The 17,208-nt window shown below is 34.8% G+C and overlaps 1 non-coding gene across 1 annotated transcript; it reads right to left on the bottom strand.

Annotated features, from left to right (window-relative positions):
- Positions 1–15,669: 15,669 nt before the first annotated feature.
- LOC131147075 (small nucleolar RNA R71) lies at positions 15,670–15,776 on the bottom strand. The gene has a single exon (XR_009134601.1). It is a non-coding gene; the product is annotated as a small nucleolar RNA R71 (small nucleolar RNA).
- Between the last annotated feature and the right edge of the window lie 1,432 nt (positions 15,777–17,208).

Below are 17,208 nucleotides of genomic sequence, written 5' to 3'. Positions count from 1 at the left end.
TCATCTAAATGGATCACTTGAAAAATGTTAAATCATTAGGATGAGATAATGCGCAGTAAGAGGAAATATGTTATTACTAGTGTGTGGCGACTGAGTTCCATAAATACTATACTGATAAATATCTAAAACTATAAAAGCTGGTAAAACAATATACAGTACATCTTGCATCTATTATAGTATAAAATACAACTGTAATATCTGAGTTTTCTAATTTTTCATACTTATAGTATCATAATATATCTTCTGATATACTGTAAATCTGTATACATACACATAACTATGATATTTACCCTGAAAAACTGTACGTTATGATTTAACCCCTCATGACAGGGTTGTGCAGCCCATAGGCGAGACTTAACTCTACTTGGCCAACTAGGATAAGTCATTTGTAACTCTACCAATCCTCAAACCAACCATCTACAATCACTCCAAGGCATGGTATTGACATCTACCTCTTCGAACCGGTCACCTCAACCCAGTCTTCTGGGGAGCTTACAATCTCTCTAGGCACAGTTGACAAAAACCTCCACACACTATCTGAGATGTGTGGTTGCACTTTGATCTGTAATAGCAATGGTACCATGTTCTGCTGATATCTGAATTGATTCATTAGGGTCTGGTACTGTATAATACTATTTTCTATAAATTCATCTTATTGTTTTGTCATGATTCCAAAATAACCATAACCCTGAAAATTGTTCTATAAATACTTTAATATCTGAACTATAATAGCTATAATAACTTATGTGTAATATCTGAACTGTATAAACTGTAATATCACAATGTTATGGCTTTAAAATTCTGGGAGTCATGGAAATCTGTAAATGCTATAAAATATCTGTCTATAAAATATATCTATCTGTATAATATATGTCTGTAAAATATATTTGACTGTATATACACTGTAATTCATAAATTTTGTAAAATCTGGTAAAACATATTTCTGCATAAATACTGTAAATCATAGTAATTTGAAAACTGTTGGATTTCTATACTAATCTGATAATGTCTCATGCCACACAACTAAGTAAACAAATATTCCATATCCTAGAAATTGAATCTTCTAATATACAAATAATTTGCGTACTGGATAATAATCTAAAAAAAAACATATAATTTACTGATAAACATTCTTAAATTCCTAGCATAACATATTTCCCTTACCTATCTGACTGGGAGGCTTACCTCCAATTCAACCCTCATGCCTTCGGCGTACCAACCTCAAAACCCTATAATTACATATATACAAATTCCCTAGTAAAACACTGAATTTCCCAGAAAATCACCATACTCACATTTCATGAATCTGCCTATTCATAATTTCCTAAACTATAATTTACTTGGATTCCTGAAAAAATAACCACTGGGATCCTCAACCCATGCATGTAGGGTCCCAAAAACACCTTAACCCTAAAATCATAACACCCTAATTTTACTCCACAAGACACTAGTATATTCTCATAAAACACAAAATCTTGGCTCAGATAAACCTAGTAATACTAGAAATACCTAAATAATCTACTTACCCTAAAATTGAGATGGTGCCCAAACTTTTTAAATCAACATTATGCTGCTGTTAGGTTGTAGAGAATCTCCCCAGGATCACCGTGGTAGCTTCTAATTGTCGAACTAGAGAGAAACGGAGTCGAAAATCTAGAGAGAAGTCAGAGCAGCCGTTTGTAGAGAGAGGAAAAGAAGGAAAAACTTATTCTCTCATTGTAATCCTGATTTTTATGTATTTATAGATATCTTGACAAGTGGCTTCGTCAATGATCCACGCCACCTCGTCAACAAGGCCAAGAAGGGAGTTCGTCGATGAATACATAACCCTCCTCGATGAATTTCAAGTCCTGAAATCGCCCCTTTTGGTATATTTTCGTTGACGAGACACGTGTCCTCGTCGACCTGTCCAAGAAGGCTGTTCATCGACGAACACTCTGTGTTCATCGACGAGACCCTACTGAGGCCCCCAATTGAAAATTATTTTTCCTCTCCTTTCTTTATTATTTAATTTCTATAATTATCCGGGTTACTACAAGTTATTTTTTATATACACTAAAATTTATGCTCGCCACACACTAATTTTAACTTAGTCTTCCTTACTGAGAAGTCAATGTAATGCTCCAAATCCGAAACTAGGGTCCAGAGTGTTATTTAAAACAAATCTCTTATACCACAATGTAACGCCCCAAACCTGAAACTAAGGTGCAAAGTGTTATTTAAAATAAATCTCTGATATTATATAACAAAACAGTGGAAGATCTCCATAACAATTACCAAAACACGAAAAATTAACCTTTATTACAATAAAAATCTCAATACAATGATAAGATTCTGAGGTCATCAAAAACAAAAAATAAAATATTTAACAATTCTAAACTAGACCTTCAATCCCACCCACTCTTGCACTACTCACTCTTATTACTGTCATACTCCTCATGGTATCTGAAAAATGTTAGATATGGATAGGCTGAGACACCTCTCGGTAAGGATAGAATAAATTATTATCAGTGTGTGGCAAATGAGTTTCTGTGTATCACATATAAATAACCTACAATACTTGTATCATATAAATAACCTTCTACACTATGGTTCATGTTTACATAATAAAGCGTTATATCCTTCGGTGACCACATCTGGAGCATATCCAGGCACTCACTAACATTGAGGCGCCTTCTACTCCCTACCCCAATTCAGCAAGCCCTCTGACTACTTTAGGGATCGAGGCGTTACGTATCGCCGTCCCCTTTTGCCTCGATACCACCAAAAAAATTTCCTAGATATGCAACTTCAAAATATCATGGCACCATATTCATAAACATATTTCACATTACTCTCAACAATATATTAACAAGTTTAATTTATACAATAACTTGAAATAATCCCATGCCAACATTTGAATAATAAAATCATACTTTAATGACACTCAGAAAATCATATACCTCAAAATATAATCATATATTCAAATTTAAAACCAACATATACTCAGATTAAAATCAACATAATATCCATACAATTATATTCATTAATTTAATCGATTAATTTTTTTAAAAAGCTAACATAATTTATTCCCCTTACCTCACCCTAGGAGTGGTGCTTAGGAAACCCAAATCCAAAATCTGCTCTGATTATCTTGGAGAGAATTGCCCCTGGAACCACATGGTGGTTTTTGATGGCTAAAGATTGGGAAAAAATTGAAGAGAGAGAGTGGGTCTACCATATCCTAGGAGTGGTGCATACGACGCTCCTATAACAAACCTACTCGGGTTAAAATGTCGATGGCGAAGATAGGAACTAGTGGTATTTCCCGTTTTTCGATCGGTGCACGTTTGGCCGAGGAAATCAAGGAGAGAGAAAGAGAGTGAGGAGAGAGAAAGTGACGAGAGAAATGGAGAGAGAGAGAGAGAGAGAGAGAGAGAGAGAGAGAGAGAGAGAGAGAGAGAGAGAGAGAGAGAGAGAGAATTCATCCATTGGGGGGTCTCTATAACTCTAGCTTTAGGAGTTAACATACTATATATATTATAATCTTATATATTATATTATAATATTATATTATATCATACTAATATATTAATATAGCATATTATTAAAACAATAATTTTTATTAATTAATTAATTTAATTTTTAATTTTAATTTTTTTATTATTTATTTATTTATTTTTATTTTTTTACACTTCCATGCATATTAATTTTCTGGGGCATTACATTTTCCCCTTCTTATAGGAATTTCATCCTCAAAATTCGATAATTATGACCTTGAACGACATCAATCATGATTTCCACAAACTTAAGCTAACTCATAAACAATCCTATCTTCCCATTCCTATTCCCCTCCTAACTCATATGCTCTAGTAACATCATCCCTAAAGTCTATAAAATTTGTATCCTAAGCTCTGATACCACAATGTAACACTGCAAACCTGAAACTAGGGTCCAGAGTGTTATTTAAACAAATCTCTGATACCACAATGTAATGCCCTGAACTTGATACTAGGGTCCGGAGTGTTTTTTAAAATAAATCTCTAATGCCATATAACAAAACAGCGGAGGATCTCTATAACAATTACTAGAACACTAAAAATTAACCTTTATTACAATAAAAATCCCAATACAACAATGAGATTCTGAGGTCATCAAAAGCATAAATAAAATTCTTAACAATTCTAAACTAGACTTTCAATCACACCCATGCTTTCATTGCGCACTGATTACGCACCGAAACTGTGTAATTGGACGTTTAACCTGAGCTTTACGGTTTATATTTTTAATTAAATATCTAAAATTATCCAATATTTTAATAAAATGCCAAAATCATCATTCTTGAACTTTATTGCACTATTTATGAAGTTTTGGTAATTTTTTGTCGCAGGAAAATTCTCGGGAATCAAAACCGATACCTGTTCGTATTTTGTGCATAACTTTTTCGTCCGAGCTCCGATCGAGACGATTCAAATTTTTGGAGAAATAAGAAAGGATTATCTACAACTTTCATGTTTTAAGTTTTGTAAGATACGGGCTCCAAAAGAGTCAGATTTGCGATGAATAGAGAATGAAAAAAATAAAAAAAATATAGCAATTCGGGTTTCCTATTCGGGTCTAGGGCTTTCCCCCTCTATCCTATTTAACTCTTCTCTTTCTCTTCCTGAGTAGGCAGCCCCCATGGCTCCCCATTCTCCTCTTCTTCTTCTTCTTCTTCTTCTTCTTCTTCTTCTTCTTCTTTAGTTTGTTTTTTTTGTTCTTTTCAATTCTGCTTCTCTCCCCTTGTCTCTCTTCCTTCCCTTTGTCTTTCCTCCCTCACTCTCCCCCTTTCCTCTATTTTTCTTGGCATCCTCTGCCCTCTTGCAGTACGGCCAGCCTCCTCCACCATCTTCAGCAATCCCCAAGCACAGCAGAACACTAGTCGACTCCATAGCAGGACCACCAAAGCGCAGCAGCAACTTCTCCAGCACAGCAGCAACTTCACGGCTCCGTGGATTTGTTTCTCTCTCTCTCTCTCTTTTCCTCTCTTTCTTTCTTCTATTTACTTTTCTTTGAATCTTGGAATATTGAAGAAAGTTTAGTTTTTTTTTTAATGTTATTGGAGTTTTCTTTCTTTTTGTTTAAGTTGAGTAATGTTGGGTATTTCATTATTGTTAAATTAATCTCTTTGTTTATCTAATTGATAGTTATTTTAATTTAGCATTCTTAATTAAATTCAGATATTTTTTTTTTGTCGAAATTCGATTTAGTTAGGGTCTATGATTAGTAAAGGTTGTGTTTTTATTGTGTTCCGTTATTGTTTACATTTTTTTTAAATTTCCGTTGAATTCATGTTTGCATTTAAATTGTGAGTCTTGATTTGATCTCTTAATTGTGCTAAAGGTTCGATTTTTAGTAGGTTCGGTTTTTTTTTAGTATGTGTCTAGTTTAGTTTCCATTGTGTGTTTTTAATTCCATGTTCTAGGTTGCCATTTTTAATTAACGCTTGTCTCAATGTTTTCTTAAGTAGACTAGGGTTTTCATTATTGTTATTTTAATTCCATGTTTAAAGTTTCCATTTTTAGTTAGTATGATCTAGTGTTTCCTTAAGTAGACTAGGGTTTTCATTATTATTATTTAATTCCGTGCGTGATAGTTTTAGGACTTTAATTTGTGTTTTCATTTAAGTCTCCACAATCTTGAAAACCCGAATCTGAACTGAGTTCAGTACCTTTTTAATTTCGATTGGAAGAAAGTAAAATCTGAGATTAAAACACATTCCCTGAGGAGACGATCTAGCCCTTGGGCTTAATATTACACAATAGAACTCCTATACTTGGGATAGCTTTCGAGCTGCTCATTTTTCGAGTGAGTCACGCACTCTGATTATTGTCATACTCCTCATGGTATTTGAAAAATGTTAGATAAGGATAGGGTGATACACCTATTAGTAAGGATGGAATAAATTATTATCATTGTGTGGCAAATGAGTTTCTTTGTATCATATATAAATAACATACAATACTTGTATCATATAAATAACCTTCTATACTCTGGTTCATGTTTACATAATAAAGCGTTATATCCTTCGGTGACCACATCTGGTGCATATCCATGCACTCAGTGACATTGAGGTGCCTTCTACTCCCTACCCCAATTCAACAAGCCCTCAGACTACTCTGAGGATCGAGGCGTTACGTATTGCCGTCCCCCTTTACCTAGATACCACCAAACAGATTCCCCAGATATGCAACTTCATAGTACCATGGCACCATATTCATAAACATATTTCACATTACTCTCAATAGGTTTAATTTATACAATAACTTGAAATAATCTCATGCCACACATTTGAATAATAAAATCATACTTTAATGAAACTCAAAAAATCATATACCTCATAATATAATCATATATTCAAATTTAAAACCAACATATACTCAAATTAAAATCAACATAATATCCACATAATTATATTCTTTAATTTAATTGGTTAATTTTTAACAGCTGACATAATTTATTCCCCTTACCTCATTGATGCTTAGGGTCCCCAAATCCAAAATATGCTCCGATTATCTTGGAGAGAATCGCCCCTAGAACCACATGGTAGTTTCTGATCGTAAGTTTGGCTAAAGATTGGGAAAAAATTGAAGATAGAGAGAGTGTGGGTTTACCTTATCCCAGGAGTTGTGCCTACACCCTCTTACAACGAATCCACTCCGATTAAAATGTTGGTGGAGGAAATAGGAACCTAGTGGTATTTCCCATTTTTCGATCAGCGCACACTTGGCCGAGGAAATTGAGGAGAGAGGAAGAAAGTGAGGAGAGACAAAGTGATGAGAGAAATGGAGAGAGAGAGAGAGAGAGAGAGAGAGAGAGAGAGAGAGAGAGAGAGAGAGAATTCATCCATTGGGGGGGGTCCCTGTAACTCTAGCTTTAGGAGTTAACATATTATATATATTATAATCTTATATATTATATTATACTAATATATCATATTATTAAAATAATAATTTTATTATTTATTTAATATAATATAATTTTTAATTTTTATTATTTAATTATTTATTTTTTACACTTCCATGCATATTAATTTTCTGGGGCGTTACACTGTCTACCACCTAGTGCCCAAAGACGGATGTTGGGGTTCGTGATATGTTGAGGGTCCTTAGTGCCAATGTAGTGGGGTGTCTGATATATGTCATGGTATGTATGATGCCAGACTTGGCACAAGCTGTCAGCATGTTGAGCACGTTCTTTTCAAATCTGGGTCAACAATATTGGGATACAATCAAGTGGATTCTCAAGAACTTGAAGGGTATAACTAGATATCGCATCATGTTTAGTAGACAACAGAGTGATCCATCTATGGTAGGGTATGTGGATGTTGACTACGCAAGAGACTTGGATGACAGGAGGTCTACCACAGGGTAAGTATTCACCATTGTGGGAGGACTATTTATTGGAGGTCTATGGTGCAGTCGCTCGTTAACTTATCTACTACTAAGTCGGAGTACATGGCAATGGCTGAGGGTTCCAAGGAAGCATTGTGGCTCACAGGATTGGTTAGCAAGGTGGGTGTCTAGCAAGGTGAAGTTCAGCTGCAATTTGATAGTCAAAGTGTCATCTACTTAGCGAAGAATCAGGTGTATCATGAGAGGACAAAACACATTGATGTGCAGTTTCACATGATCAAGGTGGAGATTGTTGGAGATGTGGCTCATATTTGAGTGGAACGTATGCTCCGGGAAAAGAATAGTAAAGCAATGAACAAGGGAGAAGGTTGTAAGAAGAAACCGTCGATGGTTTCATTTGGCACAAGTTATGGAATTTGAATCGGGAGATCAGTAGGTTGGAGGGATTTGGAGGATTTTCCTCCGAAATTTGCTATAGGAGTATTTTAGATTGTCTCTAAGCCTCATGTATGCATAGGATTTGTTTATATACAATATTTTGTAACCCTTGATGTTAGTTTGACGTTTTGATAGTGAAAAATCAATCGCTGCTCCCGTGGATGTATGTACATTGCCGAACCACGTAAATTCGTATGTCATTGATTTTATTGTTTTCCTTTATTCATTGTGATTGATTGCTTGTTCCGTATATTCATCATTGAGTGATTGCATTACTTGTTCTTAATTGATTCGAGTTTGTGAGTTTCCGCTGCGCATTCGTATCAACAAATCCTCTACACAGACTTCTACAGATGGTCGATTGGCCATTATTGCAATCTGATTTTTTTGCCCTATTTTTGATATTTTTTCTTCAAAATCAAACTTCAAAATAAGAGACGCATACATATATACAAGGTAAGTACGATTACCATTCTTAGAATGGGTGTTTTAAGGTACTAGGCGTTTAAATTTCATTTAAAAAAGCTTGAAAGTCTACCTTCCTCCTAAATCTCTTTTCAAATATTTTCCTTTATTTTACATTTTCAAAATAAAAATAATGTAGCAACTTCGTTTCTAAAATAAACTAACATGTTGCAAAATCAACGATTTTTTTGTTTTACTCGTTTTTCAAGTAGTCACCCAATATGTTGGCAACCAAAATGGGTCACTTGAGTGCGATATCGTTACGATTCATTTGAAGAGAGTTTAGAAAAGTTGAAACTAAATAAAAATGCAATACATCATCAACGACTGAAAAGGACAGTCTTCTCAAGTCTCAAAGAGAAGTCAATCTACAAGCAAAAAGAACAAAGCCAGCTAAATTTGTATAACTTCTGCTTCTAACTTTATATTCAGATTCTTGCAAATTTGCAAGCACCATTATTTTCAAATTCCGCGCATAACTCCACAAACCTTCAACTGCTCTTTGCTCTGCATGTTTGGAGACGATGACAACTCCATACCTGTGTTTCTGATCAAAACTCTTCAAAGCTGCGCAAAGTCCCCTCTCTATAACACAATATATAAACAAAACATAAGCATGGATCATCATTTGGTACATCAGTGCTGGGCTGATTCAATACAGAAAAAATTATCTACTCCAGGCAAGCAATTCTGATACCCTTTTAGCTTGTTCTTTAATCTGTTGGTGCTAAATGTATTCATCTCTGCAATTGGGTGGAAAGATTTCGAGTCTTGGGTTTGAATTTATGTAAACTTAAATACAAAATTGCATTGAATTTCTTTCAAATCTGGACAAATCTAAATCCAAATCTTGAAATTCATGCTTCGAATTACTTCCTCAATAAAATTTATATTCTGCAATGGATTTTATTACCGGCACGATCAAACACTATCCCACCATGTCTGGATCAAGAATCAAACATTCTTGTGCCTGTGATACAGTAACAGAAGTTCATAATGATTTCTTAAGAGCCCCACTGCAGAGAAAGAAAGTAAAAGTGACTGCCAGACATTTTTAGAACTTCAAAGCAACGCTAATTGATTCTATTAACTCAAAAAACGAGTCTAAAGAAATTCAAAAATAAACAAATAAAAATAAAACAAAATAAACAACAAAAAGTTATGTTCCTAACAGCCCCCACCCAAAAAAAAAAAAAAAGTTAAGGTAAGTGTATAATTTCAGCAAGTGAAATAATTATGGAGCTTTTTTCTAATAGAATCAGATGGATAAGACTTATGACTAACCTTTTTCTCTTTGCTTAAAAGAAATGAAAAATAAAACAACGTGGAATAGTACAAGTCTACCAAAACTTGAGAAATTTTGTAGATATTTCAGTAGTAGACAAGTATGAAATTAAGGTAGCCAAATAATGTAAATATTCAAATATGAAGCAGAGGCTTAATAGAATTTAAAATCATCAAAGAAGTGGCAGCACAAAACAAAAGGCGCTGACATTGAGAAAGCTATATTACAAAACAGTTTAACTTGAAATTTGATTGACTATAAAATTGAAACCTTCAAATTTTTTCAGCAATTCTTTACAACCAAACAAAGAATTCCAAGAGAAAATACAAATAAGATCACCGAAATAACAAAGAAACCCACAATTGGAAGCTGTGGAAGCCAATCCATCTGCGGAGCGCGCACACACACACACACATTTAATTAAACTAATTAAAAACAAAGTAAAAGAAGTTAAGCATTGTCAATCCATATAAGGTTAGAAGACTTTATGAGACAATATAATGTAAAAAGTTTAGACAAATGAAAAAAAAAAAAAAATACAACTTTGTGTTTTTTTGTTTGATTAGCAAACATTGAAAACAGAAACACATCTTTTATGCCTTTTATTTTGTTTATTAACAGAGAGGTTGGGTGTTTTATAAATAATTCAAAACCTTTTCGCTATATTATCAAATCTGGTCAAAAACACAAAACAACACACTATTACAAAATAATAATAATATAAATATATATAAAAAAATAAAAGATCAAGAAGAATTAAAAACAAACATCTATGCCCATCTAACCCACTCCTTTAAGGTTGGTCAAACACCCAGCCAGAGCCACAACAAAAGCACTTTAACAACTAAGATGTGCTAAACTAATAAAACAAACATCTATGCCCATCAAAACAATGCAAATGTAGGCAGGGATCGTCTCTGCTAGCTTGGCTCTTGAAGGATGAGAGAAACCATGGTTGAAATCTAGAATGGGAATGAATGAGCAAATTCCAATTTAATTATTTCCATTCCTAGGGAAAGGAAGCAGTTCTCTTCCACTTGTACTTGAAGGACTTTAGAGTAAGAATTTAAATCACTAGAGTATACAAAGACAGGAAATTGAATTAGTATCTCTATGTTCTCCCACTTTTAGGGCTAAATGGGCATGCAGACAAGTATTCAAAACCAAATTTTTGGAAGTACATCATGTGTCCCACATGAATGATATGGGTCCCACATGAAGGGTATATGTCCCATATGATAAAGGATAATGAATGGTTATTAATGGGTTAGCTAAAAACTTAGCTTAGAAATAAATGAGATTTTAATGGCTGGAAGTTTAAAGGGTATTCCTATGTTATATACATTAGCTACTATTATGGGGAGTAGCTGTAAGGGCAAGCTAACATCAAGCTAAGCTAAAAAGAAAAAAAAGGGAGCTAAAGAAGAGAAAGAAAAAGTTAAGTTCATAAGCTCTGAGGGTTAGCTAAATGGTGATGTTAGTTGCAAGGTAAAGGAAAGGAAAGAAGAAAGGAATATAGGAATTGTCCTCTCTCTGCCTCTGTTCTCTGATCATTAGTCAATCCCATAAATCTGATGAAAGAAAGTAAGAGATCAAGGAAAAGTGGGAGAAACAATTTCTATGGTTTCTCCAGGTGTTCTTCTCGATTGATTTAATATGGCTGATTTCGATATGTGAAGTTTATGCTATGATTAATTTATTTTTCGCATAAAGGTAAATGATATGAAGTTCATGATAGTTGAAGATCATGTTGGCTACAACATATAAAACTTTTTCTTACATGTGGTATCAAAGCGTTGTGATTGAAATTATCATGATCTTCCTTTCATGATAAAGATCATTTCCTTTAACCCCTTACGATCTTGTTATGGGTTCATATGAAAGTTTGTGTTCATGATATTTTCTAGAATCGAACTGAAAATTCGTATGGTAAATGATTCTTGAAAATATATGTGATATTTGATGGATTTATGGAGTTTTTGTTGGTTTGAAAATTATGGTTTTGAACTTTGAGTTTGTTGTTCGAACAAAACCGTCAACGGTTTTGTTCGACTCTCAAAAACTATCGACGAATTGAGATACCGAGAGCAGATTTTCTGAGCTTCAGAAAATCATCGACGATTTGTCTGAAGCAGCTTGAAACTGTCGACGGTTTTCCCCTATACGGTGATACTAAAGTAGGGCTGCTGAATGATGTGCATGCAAATTATTTTATTTCTTAATTAATTATGGAACACTCACATGTTATACATGCATAAGCTAGAGAATTTTACATGAAAGTAAGCTAGTAAAAATCTTATGTTGGGGAATTGATTATCTGTTGTAAATTATGGATAAATTTTTGCAAAGTAAGGAATCAATCAATGTTTATATTATGGTTAGCATGTTGTCACCAAAGTAATCTTGTTGGAAAAGGTTGTAAACATTGAATTGAAATATAATCTTGCAAAAATTATAACAGAATGGTTATTTGAATATTATGGTTGATCCAAAGGTGCACCAAATTTCAAGTAATCATTGAATAAGTCAGGATAATTGAAAGAATGGTAGTTAGATGGACGCCCAAAGGTGACAGACCAATCGAACTTTATAAAGGTTATCAATTATACCTAGGTGGGTGAAAGTCACCAGTAAATATAAATGTTAGTATATTGCATAAGTTGATCCAAAGATTGAACGTAATTTATTAATGAAGTGTTTTACTCAAAACATTAATGTAGTGAGCATTTTGTGGTATTGCAATGTCTGTTCCTATTTCACTTCATTCGCTGGCTTCTTCTGTTCCGATCTTCAATGGGACAAATTTCTTTGACTGGAATGAAAAGATTCAGTTTCACCTTGGTGTTCTGAATCTGGACTTAGCTCTGCAAATGGATAAACCGGCTACTATTACTGAAACCAGCAGTTCGGAGCAGTGAGATTTGTATGGGTCATGGGAAAGGTCGAACAGATTAAGTATGAAGTTCATGCTGATGTATATAGTAAACAATATTAAATCAATAATTCCTCAACTAGAAAATGCAAAGGAATATCTTAAGGCTGTTGAGGATAGATTTCGTTTAGCAGATAAATCCCTTGCAGGAAGGTTAATGGCTAAACTGACCACAAGGAAGTTTGATGGTAGTAGAGGAATTAATGAACATGTCCTTGATATGACTAATTTGGCTGCTAGACTTAAAACTCTAGGAATGAATGTTGATGAAAACTTTCTTGTTCAGTTTATTTTGAACTCTTTACCTACTTAGTACGAGCTTTTCATATTCACTATAACACAATTAAAGAAAAGTGGAATGTGAATGAACTGGCAAGCATGTTGATTCAAGAAGAGGCAAGAATTAAACAACAAGGACAACATTGAATTAATGTCATGAGTCATGCAATTGGAAGTAAAGGAAAGAAATCAAAGAAAAGACGTTAGTAGGATATGAGGAGTTCGTTATATTGTCATTTATATAAATAGGGTAAAACGTTGGCAGTGAATGAGGAAGTTGTTTTACTAATTTACTATGAATAGGTCATTGTGAAAGTGTAACAGCTATCTGTTACGAAGTACGTGCTAACAAACGATGGAGAGGGATGCTCAATACGTAGAGGGAATTATGGGGAAGGATTGATTACGCGCTTAAATTGCGTAATTAGGTACTTTAATTCATGCATTGGGAATCCTATTTTGTATTTAAATGCCTAATTACTCTCAATATTTTAAAATTATGTTCTATTTATAATATTTGAGTTTTATTAAGTAATTTATGAAATTTTGGTATTTTTTCTTGTAGGGCAACTATAGGAAGCCAAAAACCAACGACAGTACTTTGCAATCTGTGCATAAATCTCTCATCCAACCTCTGATTCAGATGATTCAAGATGTAGTAGAAAGATAAGAAAACAATCTACAATTTTTGTGTTTTGTGTTTTGCAAAATACTGGCAGCATCAAGGCCGAAATCAGATGTGAAGTTAGCATACGCCGTTTTATGGATTTTTTCGACAATTCTTCGTAATCTTGGCGTAAATTTCTCATACAAGCTCCGATCAAGATGATTCAAAATTTTGGGAAAAGTTGAAAAAGAGTTCTACATCTTTTGTGTTTTAAGTTTTGAGAGTTACAAGCTGTAAGAGGGTCGAAAGTGGGCTTGAAAGAGGAGGTCAGTTCATGTACCTTTGAAAAAAAAAGAAAATCAAAAAATGAGATGTGACCCAGCCATGCAGCCGGGTCATCTCATAAGGGCAGTGTGAGCTGGGTACATACAAAGGAAAGACAAAAGAATGGAAAGAAAAAAAGAAAGGAAAGAAAAGCAAAGAAAGAAAGGACAAAAAGGAAAGGAATTGGAATAGTCAAAGGAGGTTTCCTTGTGGAGAGTGCCGTGTGCAAGAAGAGATTTGGGGCAGAGCAGCATGCGCTGGGGCTGGAAAGAAGGGAGAGGCCAGACCGTAGAAAAAGAAAAAAAAGGATTTTCTTGGGGAGAAAGAGAAGGGAGGCCAAAGCACAGAGAGTTTCTTGGAAAAATTATTTTTTTGGAGAGCTTTCTTGTGGTTTTCTTTTGGTGGTGCTGCGGAGATACACACACAGCCAGCAAAGGAGAGTTAGAAGCACGCAAGAATACTATCTTTTCAGAATTGGAAGGCGGCGAACAACGGCGGTGTTCGGGGTGTTCGTGACGCGCGACAGCGGTGCGGTGAGTGTTGATATTTCCCGTACGCTCCAAATTGAAGAAAATATTGTGAAATCTGTTATGTTGGATTTTATTTTCAGAATGAACTAAATTTTTGAATTCTAGGAAAACGATGTAGCCAGTTTCGAACTATGCTTGCTCTTTGATGCTAATCTGAAATAGTTTTCATTAATGTTTGTTTGAGTTATTCTGTGCCTAATGCTTTTAATTAACTGGCCATTAATTAAATGATTTTAGTCTTGTGATTTGCTACCGAAAGGGGGGATTATAGGATAGATCTTGGATAATTCAGCGTAGGTAAATATAGAGATCGAAAGACTTGTATAAACCTACGTAGCATAAAAAATCGAGGGTCTTACTGCGTTCTTGCATTATTAATTTGCATACTCTTATGTTAAATAATAAACAAGAATAGGTTCTGATTGACTATCGAAAGAGGCTTTTGGAAAAATTGGCGATTTGCTAACAAACAGAGAAAACGAAGTTAAATTAGCAAAATGAGTAAAGCATTGTGAGAAACTAGGTGAAATCGGTTTCCTAGAAGTTTTCACCATCATCAATTTGACACGCGGTATCCAGTTTTAAATTCTCCTGAATAGTTTATTTAAAGTAGCTTTGTTTAAATTTTGCAGTCTAAAATTGTAAATTTTTCTAAATAAAATCGAGGTTAGTAAAATTTCGGTACTTGGTAAAATTAAGACATCAATCCCTGAGGACGATACTCTACACATCATTATATTATAAAACTACGATACTGTGCACTTGCAGTTTGCACCGGTCAAGTTTTTGGCGCCATTGCCGGGGATTGAGTTTTTCTTATTTTTGCCAATATCAATACAAAGTAATCTTGGTTTTAATTTAGAATTCTCTTTTTATATTTTTATTTATTTATTTTCTTTATCTTATTTTATTATTATTATTTTTGTATTTCTGGTGTGTTTTTTTTATGTTGGATGCACAGGGCTAGAACATGTGACATTATTCCTTTTGATCCGGAGATTGAAAGAACGCTCAGAGCACTAAGGAAAAAGAGGGTATTAGCCATGGCGAACGGACAAGATAATGCGCAACCACGCGCCTTGAAGGATTATGTGCGACCAGTTGTGAATGACAATTATTCGGGTATCAGACGCCAGCCCATTAATGCCAACAATTTTGAGCTCAAACCCGCATTAATCAGCATGGTGCAGTAGGCCCAATTCATTGGATCGCCACTTGATGATCCCAATATCCATCTGGAGATGTTTTTGGAGATTTGTGATACTGTGAAGATCAATGGTGTTACTGAAGACACCATTAGACTAAGATTATTCCCTTTCTCTTTGAGGGACAAAGCAAGAGGTTGGCTACAGTCGCTACAACTTGGGAGTATTACTAGTTGGTAGGACATGGCATAAAAATTTCTAGCTAAATTCTTTCCACCTGCAAAAATAGCTCAACTCAGGAGTGAGATTGGTCATTTCAAGCAGCATGATTTTGAATCACTCTATGAAGCATGGGAAAGGTATAAAGATTTGATTCGACGCTGCCCACAACATGGATTGCCGGATTGGTTGCAAATTCAGATGTTCTATAATGGGTTAAATGGGCAAACGCGGACTTTAGTTGATGCTGCATCTGGGGGAACTTTGATGTCAAAGACACCTGAGGGTGCTACTGCTCTTTTGGAAGAAATGGCATCAAATAACTATCAATGGCCAACTGAAAGAACTATGGCTAAGAAAGTTGCTGGAATTCATGAATTGGAGCCGTTTGCTGCACTTTCAGCTCAAGTTGCTTCTTTGTCTCATCAGATTTCATCTTTGACAACCCAGAGGATACCACAAGGTGTAGAATATGTGGTAGCTACAAGTAGGACAGATCCGAGCATTGGAGTGAGTCAAGAACGGCTTCAATACATCAATAATCGAAAGTACAATTATCGTGGTGATCCTTTGCCCCAATATTACCATTCAGGGCTTCGAAATCATGAGAATTTGTCTTATAGAAATACAAGGAATGTGCTGCAACCTCCTACAGGATTTGAGAGTCATCAAGGTGAGAAGAAGATGTCACTTGAGGATGCCATGATATCTTTTTTTGAGGAGACAAAAGCAAGGTTTAAAAAGACAGATGCACGGCTAGACAACATTGAGACTCATTGCAACAATATGGGAGCCACTATGAAGAACCTTGAAATACAAATTGGGCAACTGGCCACGACTATAAATACCCAACAGAGAGGAACTTTTCCTAGCAATACAGAAGTGAATCCTAAGGAACAATGGAATGTCATCATACTTAGGAGTGGAAGAGAAATTGAGAAATCACTAGCAAAGGAAACCATGACAACGCCTACAGCTAAAAATAATGGTCAAGGCAAGAATAAAGTGGAAGAAGACGAGATGGTGGATGACACACCAAGAGAGACTGACACATCACCAACAATTTCATTTCCTGACAATCCTCCTATTCTCTCTACTCCACTTCCTTATCCTCAACGTTTTCAAAAACAAAAACTAGATAAGCAATTTTCTAAGTTTTTGGATATTTTTAAGAAAATTCACATAAATATTCCTCTTACAGATGCCTTGGAACAAATGCCAAACTATGTCAAATTCCTGAAGGACATCATTTCAAAGAAAAGAAGGTTGGAGGAGTTCGAAACAGTGAAGCTTACCGAGGAGTGTAGTGCTATTCTTCACAAGAAATTGCCTCAAAAATTAAAAGATCCAGGGAGTTTTACTTTGCCTTGCACTATTGGAAATTTATTTTTTGATAAAGTTTAATGTGATCTTGGTGCTAGTATTAATATTATGCCACTTTCTGTTTGCAGGAAATTAGGACTTGGAGAGATGAAACAAACAACCATTTCGTTGCAACTAGCAGACCGATCCATCAAGTATCCACGTGGAATCATAGAAGGTGTATTGGTAAAAGTGGATAAATTTATTTTTCCTGCTGATTTTGTGGTGTTAGATATGGAGGAAGACCAA

Source organism: Malania oleifera, chromosome 13 (genome assembly GCF_029873635.1).
Source record: "Malania oleifera isolate guangnan ecotype guangnan chromosome 13, ASM2987363v1, whole genome shotgun sequence".
Taxonomy (NCBI): domain Eukaryota; kingdom Viridiplantae; phylum Streptophyta; class Magnoliopsida; order Santalales; family Ximeniaceae; genus Malania; species Malania oleifera.
Note: the sequence above shows the minus strand (reverse complement) of the source record. Positions and strands in the feature narration are given on the sequence as shown.